The sequence below is a fragment of the Triturus cristatus genome, chromosome 1_2 (assembly GCF_964204655.1).
Source record: "Triturus cristatus chromosome 1_2, aTriCri1.1, whole genome shotgun sequence".
Taxonomy (NCBI): domain Eukaryota; kingdom Metazoa; phylum Chordata; class Amphibia; order Caudata; family Salamandridae; genus Triturus; species Triturus cristatus.
The window spans coordinates 631,886,858-631,910,540 of record NC_140580.1 but is presented as its reverse complement, the minus strand read 5'-3'; positions in this window follow the sequence as shown (position 1 = coordinate 631,910,540).

Below are 23,683 nucleotides of genomic sequence, written 5' to 3'. Positions count from 1 at the left end.
ACACATGTAAGGATGACAACATGCTAGGTCACAATTATGACTGGGGAAATACACTCATCACTGGCACCATCACTCCAGTGACACATCCACAAACACCTCTGACTCACGTGCCATACATGCAGATGGACACACACATCGCAACACATGCCACACGGGGACCAATGAGTGCACATACAGACACTGGTACTCACCACTAAGCAAAGAAGTCGCGTATGAGCCGACTCCGGATGTCCTCTTGCGGAACCACATCCTCCGCATCACTAGCCCCATTGCCAAGACGTTCGTCCTCCACGGGTGGATGGTCCTGATCATCTTGATCCAGGATGAGTGGCACAGCTTTCTCAACTGCCATGTTGTGCAGCATGCAGCAGACCATGAAGATTTTGCAGACCTTCGCCGGGGCATATGGGAGGGCGCCGCCGGTCTTGTGGAGGCATCTGAATCGGCTCTTCAGGAGGCCAAATGTCCTCTCTATCACTCGCCTTGTCCGGCCATGGGCGGTGTTGTAGCGGAGCTGGGCCGGCGTGATGGGGTTGCGGAGAGGTGTGATCAGCCATGGCATGTTGGGATAGCCAGCGTCCCCTACATGGAAACCACATGGACATAAGTAGGACAGGAGAAGCGGTTGTGCTGGAAGTCTACGCAAAATACAGGACAGACAGAGTGTACCCACCAACAACACATGCTCGTTCGTTGCGCAGCTGCGTCATCATTTCAGGCACCCTGCTACGCCTCATGATGTAGGCATCGTGTGCTGATCCTGGAAAACGAGCACAGACATGTGAAATCACCATGTTGGACAGACACACCACAAGGGCATTGATGGAGTGGTAGTGCTTGCGATTCCTGTACGCTACCTCCTGTGCCTGTGGTGGTACCAAAGCCACATGTGTCCCATCTATGGACCCAATGACATGGGGCATCCCTCCCAGGGCATAGAATCCACGCTTGACCCCAGTCAACACTTCAGGAGTTGGGAAATGGATGAACTCATCCAGGTGAAGCAACATGGCCTCTAAGAAATCATGCAGCACACGGCTGAACATGCTCTGGGACATGCCACCAACATGAGCTATGGTATATTGAAAGGTACCCGTGGCAAGAAAATGTAGGGCTGCCATTACCTTCAGCTTGGGTGTCAGTGCCGTAGGATACCTCAGGTGTGGTGCCAGCCTCGCCGTCAACTCCTCAATCAACGGTTGGGGGAAGCGGTAGCACCGGATACAGTCCTTCCCCCGCATGTCAGCCAAGTCCGGAATTGGTCGGGGAAGAGGCGGCGCTCTGCAGTAATTTGGATGTGACAACCAAGAGTGAGTGCACTACAACAACAATTGATTTGTACTGAGCACATGTTAATCTGTCAATACACATATGCGACATACGGAGTCAGGTATGTGCCACATGCCCTGGACACGTATGGCTGCCAGGTGACACTCCTACCAAGACCCAGCTACACACGGAGATTGTGAACCTCCACATGCCATGGCATGGGATTAGCTGTGTCCCAGTGTAAGTGAACAGCCAGATGCAACACAGGAGTGACATACATCAACACATCAGCAGAAGTAGGATGTCGATTTCAGAGACTGGTAGCGGAACACTAGAGCCACAGGTCACATGACATTACACTAGGACAGCCCACACACCTTGCCAATAAGGTGTACATGTAATGACTCACCACACATTCATTGAGAGGATGCAGACATGTCCTTGTGACGCTACTCCGTGTCCCATGCATACATACGCACCTCACATCCGATACCACATGTGGCCTGGTGTGTGTAACAGTGTGCCATGTCCATCTACACACAGACACATGTTGGTTGCTGCAACAGCTGATGCTTTTGAGGGAGCACCAACATCAAGCTAATGGGAACACCCCACACATACATGACATAGACACATCTTGCACCGTGGGTAGTGACATGTCTGGTGTGGTAACCCCTGTAGCGGGCATCAGGGGACACTTGCGTGTGTTGTTGACTGTGCCATGCCAGTGACGCTCATCCCAAGTGTGCAGTACGACATGCACACATGTCAAAGGAGTGAAGGGCATGCCTGGCACACATTGCACCGTCACACATGACATCTGTATACATCTCATCATACATCTGGTGCCTTCTCGACTCAGGAGTAATGTGCCACATCACAGCCTTTCACACCTGTGCCCCACACATGTATACTGGCCAGACAATGCCTTGATGTCCATCCATGGACAAGTATGTCAGCCCTATTCCTTCCTGTGTGCTGCCTGTCACCACTGTGATGTGTGAAAGGCACCGTACATTCGCTCAGAGGGCCTGTGTACATTCCCTATCACTATGGGAGTGCTGCCGTATGTGTACCCATAGTGATAGTGAACGTACAGGCGTGTGTACGGTCCGTATCACTATGGGTGTGCTCGCATATGCGTACCCATAGTGATAGTGAGCGTACAGGCGTGTGTACGGTCCGTATCACTATGGGTGTGCTCGCGTATGCGTACCCATAGTGGTACGGACCATACACACGTCTGTACGCTCACTATCACTATGGGTACGCATACGCGAGCACACCCATAGTGATACGGAGCGTACACACGCCTGTACGGGCCGTTGCTATGCGCTTGGGGTGCCCTGGGGCCCTGGTACGCACCGTACATGTGTGTGAAAATCCAAATTACATAGGGGACACATGAGGGACAAGTATAAAGGCCTACATGCATGCTGGTTGTCATGGAGACCAAGTTTAAAGTTTGAATTTTGTTCAGCAGGTGCACAGCAGAAGTCAGTTTGAATAAATCTACTTTGTTGCAATGTGGTTCTGGAGTTGACATCATGCTCAAGAAAAAAACACAATCAGAACCCACTGACTGTGCTAGGTTTGAAGGGATTGGAGGAAACATAGGATGCAAATGTGAGTGACCAATCACTCTGTACTCCTGTGCATGAAACAGGCCAGCAAGGCAGATATAAGGCAGCCAGGTCCCATGAGGGAGCACTTGCCTGCCCATCTTTGGATTCTACGACCCAGCTGCTGCTACTGATTCCCTGGAACAATGTCAAGGTCTGTGGAGAGGTCACAGCCTTTCACCCTGGAGGAGAACCTGGCATTCCTGGATGTGATCCTCCCACAGTACCCCCTGCTGTATGGGCGACCAGGATATCAGGTGAGTGCAGAGTCTACTAGCACAGACTGTGTCCCTTGTTTGTGACTGTGACTTCTGGCATTGTGTCCAGGTGTGACACACATGCTATGTACTGTAGGGGGGGTCCCAGGGGGGGGAATGCCTGATGTCTCCCAGCCAGAGCATGCTGTGGTGCATGTCTGCCGTCCTCACTTGCATTGTGTTTACTGTGACAATCACTGCATGGTGCATGCCACATTCTGCCTGTCTTGTCCTCCTGGGAATGTAGCCTCTACAGTCCTCATGTGATTATGTGGTCAGCCCAGTGTGACAGGTGACTGTACCCACAGATGTGTGTTAGTTCTGTGTATCTGTGCTGAGAGTGTCCACATGATGTGTTCGTACCCTGGACATCGGTGTGTGTGTAAGTCCCCTGTCATGTGGGTGGGTGCATATGTGGAGTGTGGCACCCGGGCTGCATGAGGGATGGATATACCCTGCCCATGTGATGTGAGCAGGGAGCAGTGCTGTGTGTCTGACGTGCAGAGCCAGCCCCACACCTGTGAGCCCCCCCGTCTAGTGGCACATGTGTAGAGTGAGGTTTGTCGCTGCATTTGGCAATGGCAGGTGAATGTCCTGTGCCTGTGTGTGTCTGTGTCTGTGTACTCTGCTGAGGTAGCGTCAGTGGCCTGTGGCATGTGACTGCTTAGAGGTGCTGCACATTATCCTGGTGTAGCTTGTGATGCACAGTGTGAGCCTGGATCATTGATTGTGTCGTTGCCCTCATTCCACCTGTGTACTTTTAATGGCACGTACTGCTTTTGCCCTTCCCCAGAGGATCATGTCCCTATGACAAAGGTGTAATGCGTTGGATGCATACTATGCCTTGTTGTAAACAGCAAATTGGTTCTAATATGTGTCTCTGTGACATGTGCCAGGTGTATTGATGTAGTGTCACTTGTTCATCCTCACAGGTAGGCGCCTCTGCCAAGAAGCAGATATGGATGAACGCCGTCAGTGCCGTGAGGAGGACGGACGGTCGCAAGCGGCGCCTGGCCCAGGTGAGGAAACGCTGGCAGGATATACGGTGCTGGACGCGGAGGATCGCACGGGTCCTGCTGGGGGACTCACCTGAGACCCATAAGAACCGCGGGCGCCGCCGTCTGACCGACATCCACAAGCGTGTGCTGGCAGTGGTATTTCCAGACTTGGACAGGCGCTTACAGGAGAAGCAGCAGCAGGAAGGGGGTAGGTACCTGTGTGTTTGTTGTGTGTCACCGGCATTTGTAAGTGCACAGTTGCATGGATACACTGCCAGGGTTTAAAGGGTTTAAAGGTGCTGTGCAGATCCTGTTACCCACAGTATAGCGGTGCTCTCCTGCCTCCCTTCCCCTCCTTGCAATGTGTTCCCTGGTCTGTGTGTAGTCACTCCTTCACAAGGTTATGTAGGCTGGCACTTTCTCCACGTGAACTATGCCTGTAGCATCATGTGTGGGGGTGGTGTGTAACAGGTTTTGGGACCTTGCCTGTGCCCTGTCCAGTTCAGTACTTGTGGGTTCCATGTCAGTTGGCACTGATGCTGAGTCCAGACATGGGAGTTAGTTTCTCAAGTGTCATGCCTTACAGCACGCATGTCCTATGTTGTGGCCTGTGACATGATGTGCATGAGTGTGCGATACGCATAGTGCAGGGATGGTGGCGTGTGTTGCAGTCATTCCCATTCAGGACCATGGAGTTGTGTGGCCACTACTGTCCCCTGGGGCATATTTTCCTAGGTGTCATGTGTGTCATCACAAAATGTGTGTCTTGTTACAATCATCTGATGATGACCATTTGTACATGATTATTTGGAGAGGCGCACCTTGGGTATTTAGTGTCCAATCTTGCATTTATGCAGCCCCTGTGTATTTCACCCAGACTAAGAGATGTAAGTGCTTCCTGTGTCTCAACAAAATGTCTCATGTAGGGGGTGGTTGGTGCGGGCAAAGCCTACATGTCAAAACCTGATGTCTCCTTGCTAGGTCTGGCCAGTGTGTGATGTTTGTCTGGACATACACTCAAGGTGCAGTGAGCCAGTCATGGTGGGCATGTTTTCAGTATTACCTATGCAGCATGTGCCTCAAGTTCATGGATATGGTCCCTGCTCATCCCTATTTTCGGCAACGCTGTGTGGTGCAGATGCAGTGCTGGATTGTCCACAGGGCCTGGCTCCTCTGTCAAAATCCATTTCATGTCATTTGCTATTGTGTCATGCTCTCCATGGTTTTTCAGTGGCATGGTGGGTCAACCAACTGTGTGTTGCATGCCCTACATCTGTACCTTGTTTTGTAGATGTTACTGATCTTTCTTTTCAGGCTATGCACTGTAACCTATGTAGATTGGACTCATGTGACATATGTATACAGGTGTATGATTAATTGCTGTCTCTTCACCTTGCCCACAGCATCGTCAGGGGACACGGAGGGAGACATGAGCACAGACGGAGCGGAGAGACCGAGCACCAGTGCCAGCGTTGACATCGTGGCTGGCACATTGAGTGGAACTGAGGCGGAGGAGAGTGAGGCCGAGGACCTGTCCACTGGCACGACAGAATATGAAGCTGACGGGTCCGAGGATGATCTCTCCGAGTGGGCGGAGGCTGCACCAGCAGCTGACAGCGGCACAACATCTCACCCCGCCCCCTCCATTGCTATCAGCTGCCTCCCACTTGCTCGTGTCCCTTCCCAGCGTGCCCGGTCACCACATGTCTCCTTCCTGCCAGGCACCGCACCCCCTGCCCCTGTCTCCACTGCTACCGCCAATGCCGAGTCTGTGGACATCCAACGGCAGTTGCAGGTTGGTCAGGCTGCGATGCTTAATGTCCTCCATGGCCACAGCCAAGTGCTGAACAACATGGAGGCATACTTGGAGGGCATTTTCTCATCGCAGGCTGACCAACGCAACTTGCTGAGGTCCATTGACTCGACACTGACTGCAGCAGTGGGTCTCCTGCAGCACTACGTCCAACCCCCTACCCCTGACCCATCCACACTTCCCATTCCCATGCCTGTCCCACGTACACCCAGACGTCAGCATGCACCCACCACAACAGACACAGGCACCACACCAGCAGGGAAGGTCATACGCACACCTCCTGGCACGCACACACAGGGTGAAGTAGGCACACCCACTGGGTTGGGGGGCAAACGTAAGCCACGCAGCCAGAGTGGGAGTCCGCATTCCACCCAATCCACTCCCTCCAAATCCCCTCCCCTCAGCTCTCCTGGCCACATATCCGGCAAAGACTCCTTCATGGCCGCTCTGTCCCTGAGCCCCACTGTGACACCACCCCGCAAGTGGTCAAGGGAGTCCCCGGTCAGGGTGGTTGAGTCCCCCCCTGTCCAAACCCTCCCCCAGTGGCGCTGCGACCCATCCCTCCGCCCCCCCCCTCCTTGGGGCCTGTGGTTCCTTCGGGTGCAGGGGAGTCTCTGGAGGACCTTGCTAAGGTGTGCAGCGACATCCTGGCCTCCGCCTTTGGCCCTGCCCCACCCCCTGTGGTGGAGTCCTCCATCCCTGCACCCACGACGCCTACCCTTCGCCCTCATGTCCCTGCGGTGCCTGGTCCTTCCCCCCCCACATGATGCCCTCCCCGCTCTGGAAGACGACGGAGTCTGACTGTGCAGGCAAGCTAGGGGACACGCGTCCCACTGTGTCCCCCACCTGGATTCGAACTTTGGATTGCCCTATGGGCATTGTACATTTTGACCTTTCAAGGGACAAACTGATTTTTGGATGCTGAATAAAGCAATTTATTTTTCCTTAGTACACTACTGTCTGTCTGGTACTGTTGTTGGTCGACCTGACCCATTATTTTGGGTGGTGATAATGTGTTGGGTGTGTGGGAATTGTAGTCTTGTGCTGGCCATAGGGTGGATCCTGGTATCTGTGTGCCATCACAAGCTGTTGGCTACATAACTTTGTTCATGTAAGCAGTTACTGCATGGTGACATCGTCCCAAGGTGTGTCCCTTCCTCTGTGTAACCTGACATCTTCCCTGCAGGGTCTTTCCAATATGTGGTGCTGAGCTGTGTCTACATTGGCTGAGTGTGTGACGGACTCGTTACACTTGGGCCATGCATGCTGAGCGATGTCTCCACCTGCATCATTTGTGGCGTCCTTGGTGGTCACTGTACTTGTGTATGTAGACTGTTCTCATGACTTCATGTGTACATGTTTTCTTTTTGGCGCTATGCATGTGTATACTCCCAGCCTCGCACACATGTGGTACATGTACTGCAGGATCTTTGTGCACCTGACTGACATTTGTGGGCATTGGATCTGTGGGTACTCCACCCTTTTCTTTGCAGGGGCACTGCTGGGAGTGTTGGGCACCCACCCCTCCTGTGTCTGGGCACTGCTGTGAGTGTTAGGCACCCACCCCTCCTGTGTCTGGGCACTGCTGAGAGGACTCTGCACCCACCCCTCCTGTGACTGGGCACTGCTGGGAGTGTTAGGCACCCACCCCTCCTGTGTCTGGGCACTGCTGGGAGGACTCTGCACACACCCCTCCTGTGTCTGGGCACTGCTGGGAGGACTCTGCACACACCCCTCCTGTGTATGGGCACTGCTGGGAGGACTCTGCACCCACCCCTCCTGTGACTGGGCACTGCTGGGAGTGTTAGACACCCACCCCTCCTGTGTCTGGGCACTGATGGGAGGACTCTGCACACACCCCTCCTGTGTCTGGGCACTGCTGGGAGGACTCTGCACCCACCCCTCCTGTGACTGGGCACTGCAGGGAGTGTAGGCACCCACCCCTCCTGTGTCTGGGCACTGCTGGGAGGACTCTGCACACACCCCTCCTATGTCTGGGCACTGCTGGGAGGACTCTGCACCCACCCCTCCTGTGACTGGGCACTGCTGGGAGTGTTAGGCACCCACCCCTCCTGTGTCTGGGCACTGCTGTGAGTGTTAGGCACCCACCCCTCCTGTGTCTGGGCACTGCTGGGAGTGTTAGGCACCCACCCCTCCTGTGTCTGGGCACTGCTGGGAGGACTCTGCACACACACCTCCTGTGTCTGGGCACTGCTGGGAGGACTCTGCACCCACCCCTCCTGTGACTGGGCACTGCTGGGATTGTTAGGCACCCACCCCTCCTGTGTCTGGGCACTGCTGGGAGTGTTAGGCACCCACCAGTCCTGTGTCTGGGCACTGCTGGGAGGACTCTGCACACACCCCTCCTGTGTCTGGGCACTGCTGGGAGTGTTAGGCACCCACCCCTCCTGTGTCTGGGCACTGCTGGGAGGACTCTGCACCCACCCCTCCTGTGTCTGGGCACTGCTGGGAGGACTCTGCACACACCCCTCCTGTGTCTGGGCACTGCTGTGAGTGTTAGGCACCCACCCCTCCTGTGTCTGGGCACTGCTGGGAGGCCTCTGCACACACCCCTCCTGTGACTGGGCACTGCTGGGAGGACTCTGCACCCAACCCTCATATTTGACGATATGTACGCTCAGAACATACACGGGTGTGGGTTCGCTCCATGCATACGAGGTGGGGGTACGGTCCGTACGTACACTGTTGGCATGGGGGGTACGCTCCATGCATATGCGGGTGAGGGTACGGGTCGTACTTACACTGTTGGGGTGGGGGGTACGCTCCATACGTATGCGGGTGAGGGTACGGGTCGTACTTACACTGTTGGGGTGGGGGGTATGCTCCATAAGTACGCGGGTGAGGGTACGGGTCGTACTTACACTGTTGGGGTGGGGGGTACGCTCCATACGTACGCGGGTGAGGGTATGGGTCGTACTTACACTGTTGGGGTTTGGGGTACGCTCCATACGTACGCGGGTGAGGGTACGGGTCGTACTTACACTGTTGGGGTGGGGGGTACGCTCCATACGTACGCGGGTGAGGGTATGGGTCATACTTACACTGTTGGGGTGGGGGGTATGCTCCATACGTACGCGGTTGAGGGTACGGGTCGTACTTACACTGTTGGGGTGGGGGGTACACTCCATACGTACGCGGGTGAGGGTACGGGTCGTACTTACACTGTTGGGGTGGGGGGTACGCTCCATACGTACACGAGTGAGGGTACGGGTCGTACTTACACTGTTGGGGTGGGGGGTACGCTCCATACGTACGCAGGTGAGGGTACGGGTAGTACATACACGGTTGGGGTGGGGGTACGCTCCATGCATACGCGGGTGAGGGTACGGGTCGTACTTACACTGTTGGGGTGGGGGGTGCGCTCCATACGTACACGGGTGAGGGTACGGGTCGTACATACACGGTTGGGGTGGGGGTACGCTCCATGCATACGCGGGTGAGGGTACGGGTCGTACTTACACTGTTGGGGTGGGGGTACGCTCCATGCATACGCGGGTGAGGGTACGGGTCGTACATACACGGTTGGGGTGGGGGTACGCTCCATACGTACGCGGGTGAGGGTACGGGTCGTACTTACACTGTTGGGGTGGGGGGTACGCTCCATACATATGCGGGTGGGGGTACGGATCATACTTACACTGTTGGGGTGGGGGGTACGCTCCATGCATACGGGGGTGGGGGTACGGTCCGTACATATCCGTACCCACGCTATGGAATGCTTGTGCGGGCTGTACCCAGGCCTTTGCCACGTGGGTACAGCCGTCCCGCCATTGTTGGGGTGACGTAGGTGTGGGCGGGGTACGACTCGTACCCACGCTCTTAAGGCGTGGGTACGGGACGTACCTGTATTGTTGTGTTGCCGGTTCGCGTCGTCAAGCACTTCCGTTGTGGCGGACGCTGGCTTTGCTGGACACGCCCCCACCCCCTCGTAGTGACCAGGGCCTGGGGTTCAGGTATGTCCAGGGCATGTGTGCTGTGTGACTTTGGTGGGGGTTTTGTGGCCTGCCCCTGGTCCTGCCCCCCCCCCTCTTCCCCCCTCCCTTTGTTGTTCTGACCTTCTGCGGCGTCTGCGTCGTAACCTGTAGAGGAGGTCGACTGCTATGAGGGCCGGGATGACACGTAGGTTCGGGTCCATGTCTGTCCGTCGCGTGCAGGTACTCCTTGTTCGCGTCGTCCTGATTTCCCGGCAGATTTTGGCTGCCGGAAAAAATTGTCCGTGCGGGATGACGTCGGTGCGAATCGTAATGCCTGGTTCGTGAATGGCAGGCTGCGTGCGTCCCGACGTCACGTCGGCGCTTTCCCGGATCACATTTGTGTGTTTATTTTTGTCGGTCGGGGTTTTGTACGATTCGTACGGAAATGGTATTTCCGTGCGAATCGTACTTCCATGTTTGTATATTTTTAAGACCGGGTACGCGTCGGACGGAGAATATGCTCCGTCCGACGGTTCGTACCTGGTTTTTACAGGATCGTAATTGGCACCTAAATAGATTTAAGAGCATTTGAAACAAGCATTGGCATAGCCAATAGGTCTCGCCTTTGGGACCGTATAAGTGTTTAGCCATGCAACAGTTAATGTTGTTGCAGTTAGGATATTGTGCTGCATAACTAAATACTTATAAGGTCCCAAAGCTGAGACCTATTGGCTATGCCAATAGGTCTTGCATTTGCAAGAGTTTCAGCTAGTGGCGTTGTAAATGATAATGCCTTTTATTTATGTGTTTATAAACCTGCAAGCGGCATTTAACCCACCGCTTGCAGGTTTTCTAAACACATAAATAAAAAGCCTTATCATTTACAAGGCCAATAGATCAAACTCTCGCAAATGCAAGACCTATTTCACTGCAAGTGCTTGTATTGTTGTAGCGCTTTAGCTTTACTACGTTTATGTGCCTTTCTGTTCTTAGTTGGTTATATGTTCTAGGTGGCACTAGCTCAATGGGTCCAGGGGGTACAGCTCACATGCTATTTAAGTTAGAGTTTTCACAGGAAAAGCCTTCTTTCTACAGTACGTCATACATCTAGTCATTACGCCACTATATCTAACAGGTGCCATCCCTGTACTGTTCAGCATGGATGCCTTTTAAGGCTGCATACGGTGGAATATTTCTGTGTGTCCTATAGTCACACGAACACATTTGCAATGCAATAGATCTCGAGTTTAAGCTATTGGCATTGTAAATGACAATGCCTTTTATTTATGTTTTAAAAACTAGAATAAAAATAAAAAGCATTATCATTTACAATGCCAATAGCTCAAACTTGCGCAATTGCGAGACCTATTGCATTGCTTCAAGTTTGGCAGCACGGTTTTATTTTCACATCCAGCAGCACACGTGATACCAGTATACAATGTTTAACAAGCATTGGCATAGCCAATAGGTCTCGCCTTTGGGACCTTATAAGTGTTTAGCCATGCAACAGTTGCATAACTAAACACTTATAAGGTCCCAAAAGCGAAACCTATTGGCTATGCCAATGCTTGTTTTAACTGCTGCAATCTATTGAAGCCTCACGGAGAACATCAAAGCGGCCGTTAAAGTGATCGTAATCGCGATCAAACATCAAAGCGGCCGTGAAAGTGAAAGTAACCGCGGTAAAACGCGACGCGCGCGGCCACGCACATGCACTGTAGCTCTAGTCTGGCCTGGTAGCACTTTTTGGAGCCCTCACAAAATGTCAAGCCAGACCAACGCATGCGCTGGGTCAGGCGAGACCTAAAAAAATGTCACGGTATAACGGAAAGAAGGGACGATTAATCTTATTAAACTTATTGGGGCCAGCAGAGCCGTCTGCCACAGCCATGATGCTGGTGGTGGCGATTGATCTTCCACCCGCCGCGGCACTGTTGGTAGCATCCTCCTCGGCCGCAGTTATTAGGTGATCATTACTTGGTTTTAGTAACTTGCACTCTGAATGTTATAGATTTTTGATCAACTTGGAAACCCTGGAGGTTTGCTTAGCTGCTATAAAGGTCACTAGGAAAGCACCTTAATCTAGCAAGTGACATTGTTAATAGTTCTCTTTGTGATGTTCTTAACTGTGTGTCCAGCTATTGTAGGTTGACAGTTGATGCTACCTTGACTGACCTAGAGTTTTAATGATGTATGCAACATTACTGTATGTTCATCTGTTTTAGGTTGGAAATGGATGTCGCCATTCTTGATACACTGAATGTTTTTTATTGTATTGTTTTGCGGCAGTTTTTTAGGTATTTGTATTATTATTGTATTCTTTTATGGCTATTTAAGCCGAATAAAGATTTATTGACTTGAATTCATGGTGGCACAGTTAATCTGGAAAATATTTTGAGAGGCAAAGGCAAACACAGTAACATATTGACATTGTGCTTTTCTAAATCAGATTGCCTATATTATCAACGTGACCTATTCCTAATTTCTGTAACCTTACCTAAGCCCTATTTGAAATTTCCTAAACTACATTTGCAAATATTAATTCATTGCAATGAATGATCTCGCGAGAAATGCGCATGCGCGGGCGTCTGCGCATGCGCATTTGTGTGAAGAATTTACCGGCAAGCAGGAAGAGGGAGCCCCGGGACGCCGCACTGCAGGTAAGGTCTTTTATTTACTTTTTACATTCTTTAAGGTATTTTAAAATGAGGGCAGGCGGTAGGCGGGCGGCGCGTAGTGGGGCTACACGGAGCACGCAAGTGTGCGTAGATTTTGCCACAATATGCGCTGCTCCACGTAGCCCCACTACGCCCACTACGCCCAGAGTTAATCGTGAACCATGCCCCCTTTGGTGTCCCATTTCAATGCATAGATGCATATTGCATATTACATCACTGAAAGATTGTTTGGGACTATACAAGCTACATAAAAAGGAAGACAGAGAAAACACTAACTCACTGATATTGCTACTACTATAGTACCGCTATTGTAGTGACAGGCAGTGCTAAGAGGACAGAGGAGTCAGCATAAATTAAATAACCAGCCCAACCGACCGCCTGCAGCAACAAGCAGAACTAGGCAGCACTGAACACTTGGCTCGCTCAAATCGGATCATATAATTTTCATACCATTATGTTATTTGAACTTAACTTACCTCTGAGTGTCAGTAGTATGCAATTTGAAAAAAAATAGCATTATAAGATAGGATACAACAAAATTAGTAATAATGAATTACTAGTACGCACCAAGTCTCTCAACCTGGACACCCAGCAGGTCGGGCAGGTCGAGCATGTCTCTCTCCTGGTCTATATCGGCCCAGCGGTGAATCAGCTGCTGATTTGTTAGTTGAACTCCAGTATGTTGGCAAACACAATGGTGCATCCTCCCCCACAGCAGTCAAAACTCCCACAGGCCCTACCCACTCCCAGGCTGTCCGCCTGCTGCCAGCCTGTAGGAGAGGTGGCGCTGCAAAAAAATCCATCAGGTTTGATCACCTCCTCCTCACACAAAAAATTACGCAAGGCTGTAACCCCTGGTGGCAATGGCGCATGCAGGGTATGTGGTTCGCTTTAGCCCCTGCACCGAAGCCGCCTCTCCCATGCTCTGTCATGGGTGGAATACAAAAGAAGACAAGAGGAAGAGAAGGAATAGAGAGGGTGAAATTAGGAAGTTAGGGGATAATTAATAAAGGGACAAAAAAGTAACAGAAAATAAAAAGAGTCAAGAACCTAAAATACATCAACACAAATACACACACTAAGGAAATAAATGTAAAACAGGGAAGGATAAGTAAGGATGGCTAGGTTATAGTAGGGATTAGAAAATAGGCCCATCACCATGCACAGAATAGGAAAAACAAGATGGCCGTGAGCACTGGCGACAGTGTGGTGCCATTTGTGCTCATGTTGCAATGCGGAGCGCGCTACTTCTACCAATCAACACGAGTGGGTGGGCGAGCTCTGTTCCGCACGTCCGCGCGGATGTAGGCGTGGTTTGCCAAGTTATTTTTTCACTCTGTGGATTTCCACATAGTGGAACTCGGCAAACTTCACTCACCCCTACTTATTAATACCAGGGGACCCCCTCCCCAGTGGTCAAAACCAATGATAAAGTGAGAGCATAAGTACATAAATACACAATATATAATGCATAATTAAGGGGAGGGGCCGTGCATCCCCACCTTCCCAAAACGTATTACACCTAGGGATCCTTCTTCCAGGGCCAAATGCATTTAAAATGGGGAAGGGTGTGCAGACCCCTTCTTGACTTGTCTTAGGCCCTTAGGACCCCATTCACCGGGGATGCATGTAATAAAAAAGGGTAAAGGGCCTCACGGACCCCTTTCCAGAGCCTTATTAGACCCTGGGGACCCCATCCCCAGGGCAAAAGTCAATAAAAAAGGGCGGGGCTATGCTGTCCCCTCCACTAGCCTTATTAGGCCCCGGGGACCCCATTCCTTGGGGCTGTATTTCATAAAAAAGGGAGGGGGCCACCAGCCCTATCCCCGAGTCTGCTTCAGCCCCGTGGACCCCATCCCCAGGGGCCACATGTAATTACAAAGTGGAGGGGGCAAAGCTGCAGCCCTTCCCGAACCTTATTAGGTACTGGGGATCCCATCCTCTTGCTCAAAATGCATTATTAAGGGGAGGGGCGTGTAGCCCCCACCCCAAGCTTTATTAGGCCCTTGGGCCAAAAGCAATGAAAAACAGAAGGGTGACCACATGCCCTCCTACCGAGCCTTAATGTGCCCCAGGGACCACATGCACTGGGGTCAAAGTACATAATTAAGAGGAGGGGGCATGTATCCCCCTTCCCCAAGCCTTATTAGGTCCTGGGGATCCCATCCCCATGGACTACATTTGATTATAAAACGAGGAGGTCACGCAGCTACATTCTCAAGACTTTGTAGGCCTCGGGCCTCACTTTATTATAGGTGGGTGCCCTGGTGCCCTCCTGTGATGGATCCCCGGGGCCTTTAAAGACTGAGGGATGGTGGCCCTCTCTTATAAGTTCTTTAGGCCTTGGGGAATTGGGTCCTGGGGCCTTTTATGGCACAGGGAGGGTGTCTGCATGCCCCCTCCCCTTTTTTGATTGATTTTGCCCCCAGGGGATGGAGTCCCCGGGGCCTATTCAGGAGCGAATTGGCCCAACTGGAAAAAGCTCCCTGGGCCCAATCAGAGTACTCTATTTTTAATCTGTCCAGATATACAAGTAGCTTTGAATCTCAATGTCTTAAAAACTACTGAACTCATTACACTAAATCACAAAAAGCACAATCTGAGGACCAAGATCTAGCTTCCTTGGCAAATTTAGTGTAAATCCGTTTTTTGCTGTAGTGTTGCCTAAAGAAGTGTATGGAAAATGCCTGGGCAATTTTGTTTTTGGGATATTACTTTTTTCTGAGCCCCCGCTTGACGGATCACTACAATACTTTGCAGGAAGGAGCTGAGGTGAATTTGCTTTTTTCTGGACAGTTGTGTGATGATTCGTCAAACGACACCAAACCAAAAAACATGTTATCTATGGAAAAGCAATCTTAAGTATAACAACCCAGTGGCAAAATTCAATGTGTTAGCTGTGTTGAGGACATCACTTGGTCACCCAGAGAATAGTCACCAAGAGCTTTTCAGCTTTGTTCATTTTCTCATTAAACCACTGTTAGAATCACAATAGCTCCATTTCTAAATGTTACAATAACATTAAGTTAATCTAACCCTCAGTGCCACCATTTCTTTTAGTAATCTAAGACAGCCTTTGTCCTTACTTTTTTATTATTTTTCCACCAAGTCTTTTTGGAGATCTGCCTTCAGGTCCCACACACTTCTCTTCTTAATGTGTGTCTTTATGAATTTTCCTCTGATAAAAGTCTTGAAGGCATCCCAAATTGTATTTAAAAGGGACCTCACTTGTGGCATTTTAATTAATTTAGTATATCATTTAGTATGTTGACATTTATTTTCCATACTCTTTTCTTTTTTCTAGACCCTACCTCATAAGCGTAGTCCCATATAAATGGGTATTGGTAGAAATTGCGATCAGGTTTATGCCCACCTTATTCCTTAACTCCAATAATTCTCTGATGCAACAAATCATAGCTGCGAGCAAAGAAAGTGTATTTGCTTTCTGATGGGTGCACATTTCTACAGACATCATGTACCCCCAGATTGGAGAAGGCCCTAGTCATTGATCAGGGCATATTGTTTCAAGAAGCTTTATTTTGGCGGTTTATGCCATAAAAGCAAATAAATAGATATGGTATATTAAAAATATAGACATTACAACCAATAAGTACAGATGTATTCTAGTATGAGAGCCGTAGCAATGCAGCATACAGAATAAATCAGTTATTTACAATGGTACAGGTAACGTCATCACATCCCTACAAATGATGCTCCTTATGTGAAAAAGCAAAGCTGTAGAACAGCCTAAATCAATTAATTACAATGTAAAAAATACAATAACAGCTACAATTTTATAAAACAGCTTATCTATCAAACATACTAGTACATACAATTATGATACCCAAGGCATTGCAACGTACATAAAAAGCTAGTTGTTGCTCTAGTAGAAATTATATCACCTCAGACAAGTCACCACAATTAATGCTCATGTACGATTTTGCAAGTACATCCAGAAATAGACCATAAAAATAAATTAAAATATAAGTACAATATAACAATACTATTGAAATGATTAATATTAGTTCGTTAGAAGGGGCCTACTAAAACATAAGTTAGGCATCACATCAACAAAGAATGATGCAAGTGGCATAGCTTTCAAATATATCCTACCAAAACATGCTACCAGTATACTTAGATGGTTTGTAAGTTGGTAAAACAAACTTAAAATGGTGCTGCTGTGGGGGATTAAAAAGGACACGCTTAGCGGGGACTGTAGCTTTCCAGAGAAATTCTAGAGTGCACAATTTTATGCGACCCAAACAAATAATATAAGCATGATCTGGGGCATCCCCGGTTACACTATGCAGCGTGCATCCTGGTTCCTAATAACCACACCCAACCCAAAAACCTAGCAACAGAACACGCATAGAATGGTCTAGGGGCTGATCTGAGGATTCGAAGGGCAGTACAACTGCTTTGTGTCCCCATTTGCCTGAAAATTAGTTTGAGATATTTCTGGTGAAGACCAATGTAGCCTGAGCAAATGAACACCGTAGACAATAGATTCTGCAGATCAATTACAGGCGGGGCACAGGACATCTTCCTTTGGACCCCATTTGCTAGTAAAGCTTTTCATTGGCAGTGTGCTAACCCTGAATTGGAAATAAAGTTTCCTATCCAATGGCACAGTAATGGTGTCCCAATATGGTTCCAGGAAGCTACAACACTTGAAATCTAGAAACCTCCACGTCAATGAGGAGCTCACGACAAATCATGCCTTGCTTTGCATGACCCGTGATCAATAGTGCTTTTTCAATCTCTCAGCTGTGGGAATGGGGTTGGAAGTTGGATTTTCCTAGAACTAACTCATTACTATGACTATTAGCAGCTCTTCAATTAGCTGGAGCCTCTCAGTTTTATTAAACCTACCAGCATCCATGACATCCTTTAGAGCCATGCATACTGAGCTAGATCTGGTGTGGACCATAGCCTTCTCGTGAATAGCAGTGGGCAGACTCAAAACCTTGTCAGCAAATGCTTTCCTACCCATAATCAAGCATCAGAGGTTTCAGTAGAGTGCCAGGTGGAAGGTGAGCTAAACGTCTCAAAAATATATTCTCCAATGTTGTAGAAGCCCCACTGTTCAGAGCCTTTTAACACTAAATCCAATGCTTTGACATAGTAAAACTGTAACACTGGAGTCATTGGTTTACTAATAAAGCCACTATGTTCTTTATCTATTGTTAGAAAAGGGGGTCTCTAGTTGGCAAGGGTTTGCACCCCAGTCCAAGTAGGGACCCTTCTTCCTAGTCAGGGTAAGGGAGTTACACTCCTAAAATAACCCCTGCTCACCGCCTTCGTAGCTTGGCACGAGCAGTCAGGCTTATTTTAGAGGCAGTGTGTAAAGCATTTGCACATAACCAATTGTAATACAGTGTAAGCACTACAAAAGGACACCACACCAGTTTTAGAAAAATATCCAATATTTTATATACTTAAAACAAGACCAAAATGATTTAAAAAATCCACAACACAGTACTTAAAAAGGTATACTTTGCAAAAATACTTGAAAAACACTGTTCGTACGAGTCAGCAGCTCCATCCGGGGCTACCACGATGCTGAAAACAACAGAGTCTGACAGTTCCAGCCGACCGCGTCGGTAAGGGCCAGCGAAAGCGTGGACAGACTCGATAACAGTACCGTTCTCGTTGCAGCTGACACGGTGGTGCGAGCCAGTTATGGCAGCCGCTGCGGTTGCATTACAAAATGCATGCAGTGCAGGGTGCGGTGTCCTCTCGTTGCAGTGCTGGCAGGGTCTCGTGACTATCATCCAGACGGCATCGGTGAGACCAAGGCTTGTGGGACAGGGGAAGAGGGTGCTCGATGCGGTGCTGGCAGGTTGCGGTATAGGTGACAGAGTCGGTTAGCGGGAGCTGGCGTTGGTCAGCTCAGACAGCTGTGTGGGACAAGGCCGTGCATCCTGAAACTTACAAGCGGTGCCCCCAGCCACAATGCGGTCATGGGTGTCGAAGTCAGCATCAGAGACGGCGTCAGTGAGACCAGGGTGGCGAAGTGAAGCGAGGCGGTGAGTAGTGCGGTGCCCACATGTCACGGTGCAAGCAGCGGCTTGGTGGCGTCAGCGGCGGTCGTGGGTGAGACCAGGGTTGCAGTGCAAGATGCGGACGGTGCCGTCAGCGGTGCCGTCAGGACACAGAGCCAGCGACGGAGTCGGTGACAGTCGGTTGCGTTTCCCTACTCTGTGGCATCTGAAACAGCGGTTCCAGATGCAGTACCCAGAGGTTGGTGAAATCTTTGCAGTCCCTGAGACTTCAGAACAGGAGGCAAGCTCTATTTCAGGCCCTTGGAGATACTCAATAAAGAAGTTGCAGAAAGTTCAGTCCAGTCCTTTTACTGCCCAAGACAGAAGCAGTCACTGCAGGCCAACACAGCAAAGCACTCAGCAAAGTGGTAGTTTCTCCTCACAGCTTCTCCAGCTCTTCTTCTTGGCAGGTCCAAAAGAGTTCTGGGGTCTGGGCCCCAATAGTTTTATCACAAAATCCTTTGTTCTTTGGAGGCAGAGGGTGTTTTTGCCCAGCCAGAAACAATTCTGTCCTCTCTGGTGCAGCTTCCTGGCAGGAGGTGGAGACAGCATTGTCATAGGCAGACCAGGCCCATTCAGGTAAAAGGAAAACTCCTTCCCCTACTCTAAATGCAGTCCAGGTCTATTCAGCCCAGCCCTGACTCATCAGACTCTCTGAAGCCACTGCACATCCCCAGCCCCTATCACTTCATAGCCAGACAGTCAATCCACATCCTAGCAGAGGCACACAGGATGGCTAAGCAAGAAAATACCTACTTTCTAAAAGTGGTATTTTCAACCCAGAATGTAAAAATCACCCTTACTAAAAGATGCATTGTAACATTCTGAGTTCAAGAATACTAAACTTGATTTTCCTACCTTGTTCCCAGGGGTAGTTATGTTCATAAGATATTATAAGCAAATTCCCCATTCTATACTATGGGAACAGGTAACCTTGCAATAGTGAAAAACAAAATTGGCAGTATTTCACTATCAGGACATGCCACACACACCAGGGCATGGCCTAGCTTTCACATACACTGCACCCTTGGGCACCTTGGGCCTAGCTTAGGGGTGACTAATATGTAAAAAAAGAGAATGGTAGGGCCTGGCAAGTGGATGCACTTGCCAAGTCGACATGGCAGCACTAAACTGCACACAGATACAGCAGTGGCAGATTTGAGTTACCTTTTCAGGGCTACTCATGTGGGTGGCACAATCAGTGCTGTGGGCCCACTGGTAGCATTTGATTTACAGGCCCTGGCATACTCAGCTCACTTTACTAGGGACTGACTAGTAAATCAAATATGCCAATCATGGAAACACCAATCCATAATAACAATTTAAGACAGGAGCACTTGCACTTTAACACTGAACAGCAGTGAGAAAATGCGCAGAGTCACTAAACCACCAAAAACAGAGTCAAAACCAGGAGGTCAGAAAGCAAAAAGACCGGGGAAACACCCCAAAAGATGCCAAGTCTAACAGCTATAGTGCCAGTAATCTGCCTATGCTTAAAAGGCATTATATCCACTTGAGGTTTCCATGAAAGGGTCGAGGACACAGTGACACCCAGGTAATGCAAGACATCTACCCTTTCAAGTGGCATGCCCCCCACATTTGTCTTTCCATGAGCTATCTATATTTCTTAAAAGACATAAAATTTGTTTTTGTGGAGTTGATCTCTAATCCACATGCTCTACAAAAGTCTTCAAAACGGACGGGACACATGCTGCAGCCCACTAGGTGTTCTTGAGCTCAATAAGGTGTCATTCGCAAACAACAAAATGGGTGTTTTTGTACCAGCCAAAGTGGGAGCATCAATGAAAAAACAAGAGAGGAAGTGGACAATGTCATTAAGAAATAAAGAAAACAAAGTACGGGCCAAAACACAGCCTTGACGAATGCCTTTATTGATGGAAAACCAGTCGGTAAGTTCGCCGTGACTCCCCATCGAATCTCAGCGGAGTTCCCTTCATGTATACAAATTAGTAATGTCAAAAGGTCCTGTGGCATGCCAATGAGGCCAGTAACCAGCCATAGCTTTTTGTGGGGACTAAGTCAAATACTGGTGTGAGATTGACAAAGGCAAAATGAATTCAGCCCCTACCTGTCTCTACTGTTCTCCAATATAAGAGCAAGAAGCAGAAGAACTAGTCTATGGTACTTGTTTTCTTACAAAAGCCAGGGTGGAAAAACCTGGCCTATGTACTTGTTTTCTTACAAAAGCCAGATTTATAAATAGTCCACCCATGTATCTTGGCCAGTATAAGCTGTGCAAATATTTTTGGGACATAGTCAATTAAACTGATTGGCCTGTAGTTACCTGGCAGAGATCTGTCACCTTTTTTTATAGATATGGATGACTTTGACTCCTTTCCAGGAGTCCGGTATAGGGGTTCCACATACAATGGCATTTGCCAAAATAAGAATGTATGTGGCCAGTTTACTCTGTCCTGAAGAGATATGTCAGCTGGTATACCATCTGGTCTTGATGCTCTACCTATAGCAATTGCATCTAGGGCAAGGGAGACATCTGCTTGCTCAAATAGGAAAACACATGGGGCAAGGGAACAGTTTATGAAGGGGACGCCGGACCTATCCACTATAGTGGGAGAATGGCTTACAGGTTATCAATTAGAAAAATGGTCGAACCAGGAAGGAGGAGATATGAAGTTTTGGGGAGGGATTGCTCAACCGTCCCTTCCCCATGTCAGGACATACCATTGCTAGTGCACTTATTGTGTGGGTGTCTATCTAGTGTCATGCTTGGAACAGTATTGCTGTCCCGCCCAAATAAGGGCACAGACAAGGACACCCTGTATGAGTTATTTCCGAGAGCACAAGGATTTCTCCAGTAGAGCATTTGGAGTGTATAATTTCAACAGTGTGACTGCTTTTGCATCCAATTCAGCTAGCGTTATGACAACCTACTGTCTTTGTTATTTCAAATTACTTCTGTATTTCAAATGTATTTCAAATGCAAGGTGTATATTGATAATGATCATCCATCCAAAATTATTGATGTAATACACTTCGAAGGTAAGGGGGACAGGATGCTCCACACTCTCATGACAATACAGGTTCCACTGATATTGATTGCAATTGTCTATGGGGCTGTTTCAGTCAGGCTCATGTCACAACCATGAGTAGCCTACTATGCTTCCTCCACCAGCCCCTGGGCTTCACCACAGAGGGCCAAAAGCCACTTATTCACATGTTCAGAGCACTAGAAGCCTATTAGAAGCTAGCGAAGACCAACAGAAATTTACCTGTGTCTGAGTGCTTTTCAAGTTTACACCACTGTTCTACACTTTATTATCACCTCTGATGGGCTTCCACTTGTGTCAATGATTACCCATGCAGGGTGCTCACTTCTCAATGCAGTAGCCAACCAGCTGTGTTGGAAAGCCTTCCACTAGAAACGTAAACAATTTCCAATGCCCCCCTTCCTAGCAACGATTCCCCCTGAGTGACCCCTGAGTCAAGCAGTAGTTCCCTGTGCATTTCCCATGCATTACCATGAAAGGTCACTAGGTCTGCTTTATGCAGTGTGTATAAAATGCCAAAGATGACCAGCCCTTCCCCTCTCATCAGCATTGTCTCTTGAATATCAACTGATCTCCATCAATCATTCTAAAGGTGTTGCACCTTCCTTATCTCAGTGTACAGTCTATTGCGGACACAGTTCTAGTGACCATTGGAGGCTATTATCTTGGAGATCACCACAGAAGCATCTCCAGCCCCAGAATTGGCCACGGCCCACTAGGCCTGATCGTCAGAGTGACTTGGGTGGGCAGTAAGTCCAGGACTTAGGGTGGTTTCGAGTGCGAAGTGATCTTTGTTGCAACACTCTTTAATTTTAGAAGTAAAATGAACAGTATGTTTAGTTTGTAAGATTCTGTTATTAAACACAGAACTTTGAAATTATACAGCTCCCTGCTGGGAAGAAGCTTTCTTACTAGGATTGGAACCTCTGGCAACACATGAAACAAACATCCCAGAGGAAGCTACATTGAGCCACTGATCTATCATGCTACTTTTGGAACCTGTCACCTACCCACACAAATTGCAGTCTCCCATTAAATCATTAAACTCCCTTTCCGCACTCAATCACCCCTATCACTCTCAACTATTCATGTTGTCTATGCTCTCTGATACCTAAGCTTTACCACAAGTCAAAAAGTGCAATACAAGCAGTCATTTTAGTGGAAGCACACAAATTCAGCCCAATCAAGAATGATGCCAGGGCCCCAGGTGCCAACAAGTTTCCTTGCCTGCACCTGGGCTCCTGGAATCATTCTTGATTGGGCAGAATGAGTGTGCTTCCACTAAAAAGACTTTTTGACTTGTGTTCAAACTTATACTCAACACTTCAGGACTGAGCTAGTTCTGGTGGCAAGCCAATGATCATGACTATAGGTCTGATCTGTTTGTTAAGAAAGGTTATAATAAAGGCACCGGGCCTACGTTTTTATTGTGAAAATCATATGCTAAAATCAATAAGCATTTAAGTGTGGATTGTTATTACTCTATATTAAAGCCTGCAGCTAGGCATGTCATTACATAGAATCTCACAAATTACAGTAGGAGGCAATGGTTTTTGTTTTGGTTCCCCCATGTGACAAACCATGGATATAGAAAGCTTGCTCTGTGAGAATCTTTGTTAGTCCCTCCTAGGAGTGATAGTATTTTGCTTAGGCAGCTATAATTTTGTATACCTTTGTAAATGTATGCGTGTGTGTCTTATGGTTGCCTTGTGGAAAAACGTAAGCCCAAAACTGCAGGCCTGAGTTGGTTATGGTGACAAGCTATGGGCCTGATAGGTGCAACATTATGTCTGATGACAGAGGTCTGGTTTGCTTATTATCGACCATGGAGATAGAACATATGAATTATGAATTGACAAAGCCTGGGGTATATAACTGTGATGGTTCTTGCTAAGCCCTGTAGAGAGGGGTTGTATATTGTTTTGCATGCTGTATTTTTCTAAATTTTTATAATTTTATAAATGTATGCATGATGGTTCTGGGTTAATGACGCTTGGAATAGGCCGGTGTTGCTTAAGGTGTAAAGCCAATGGTAAAA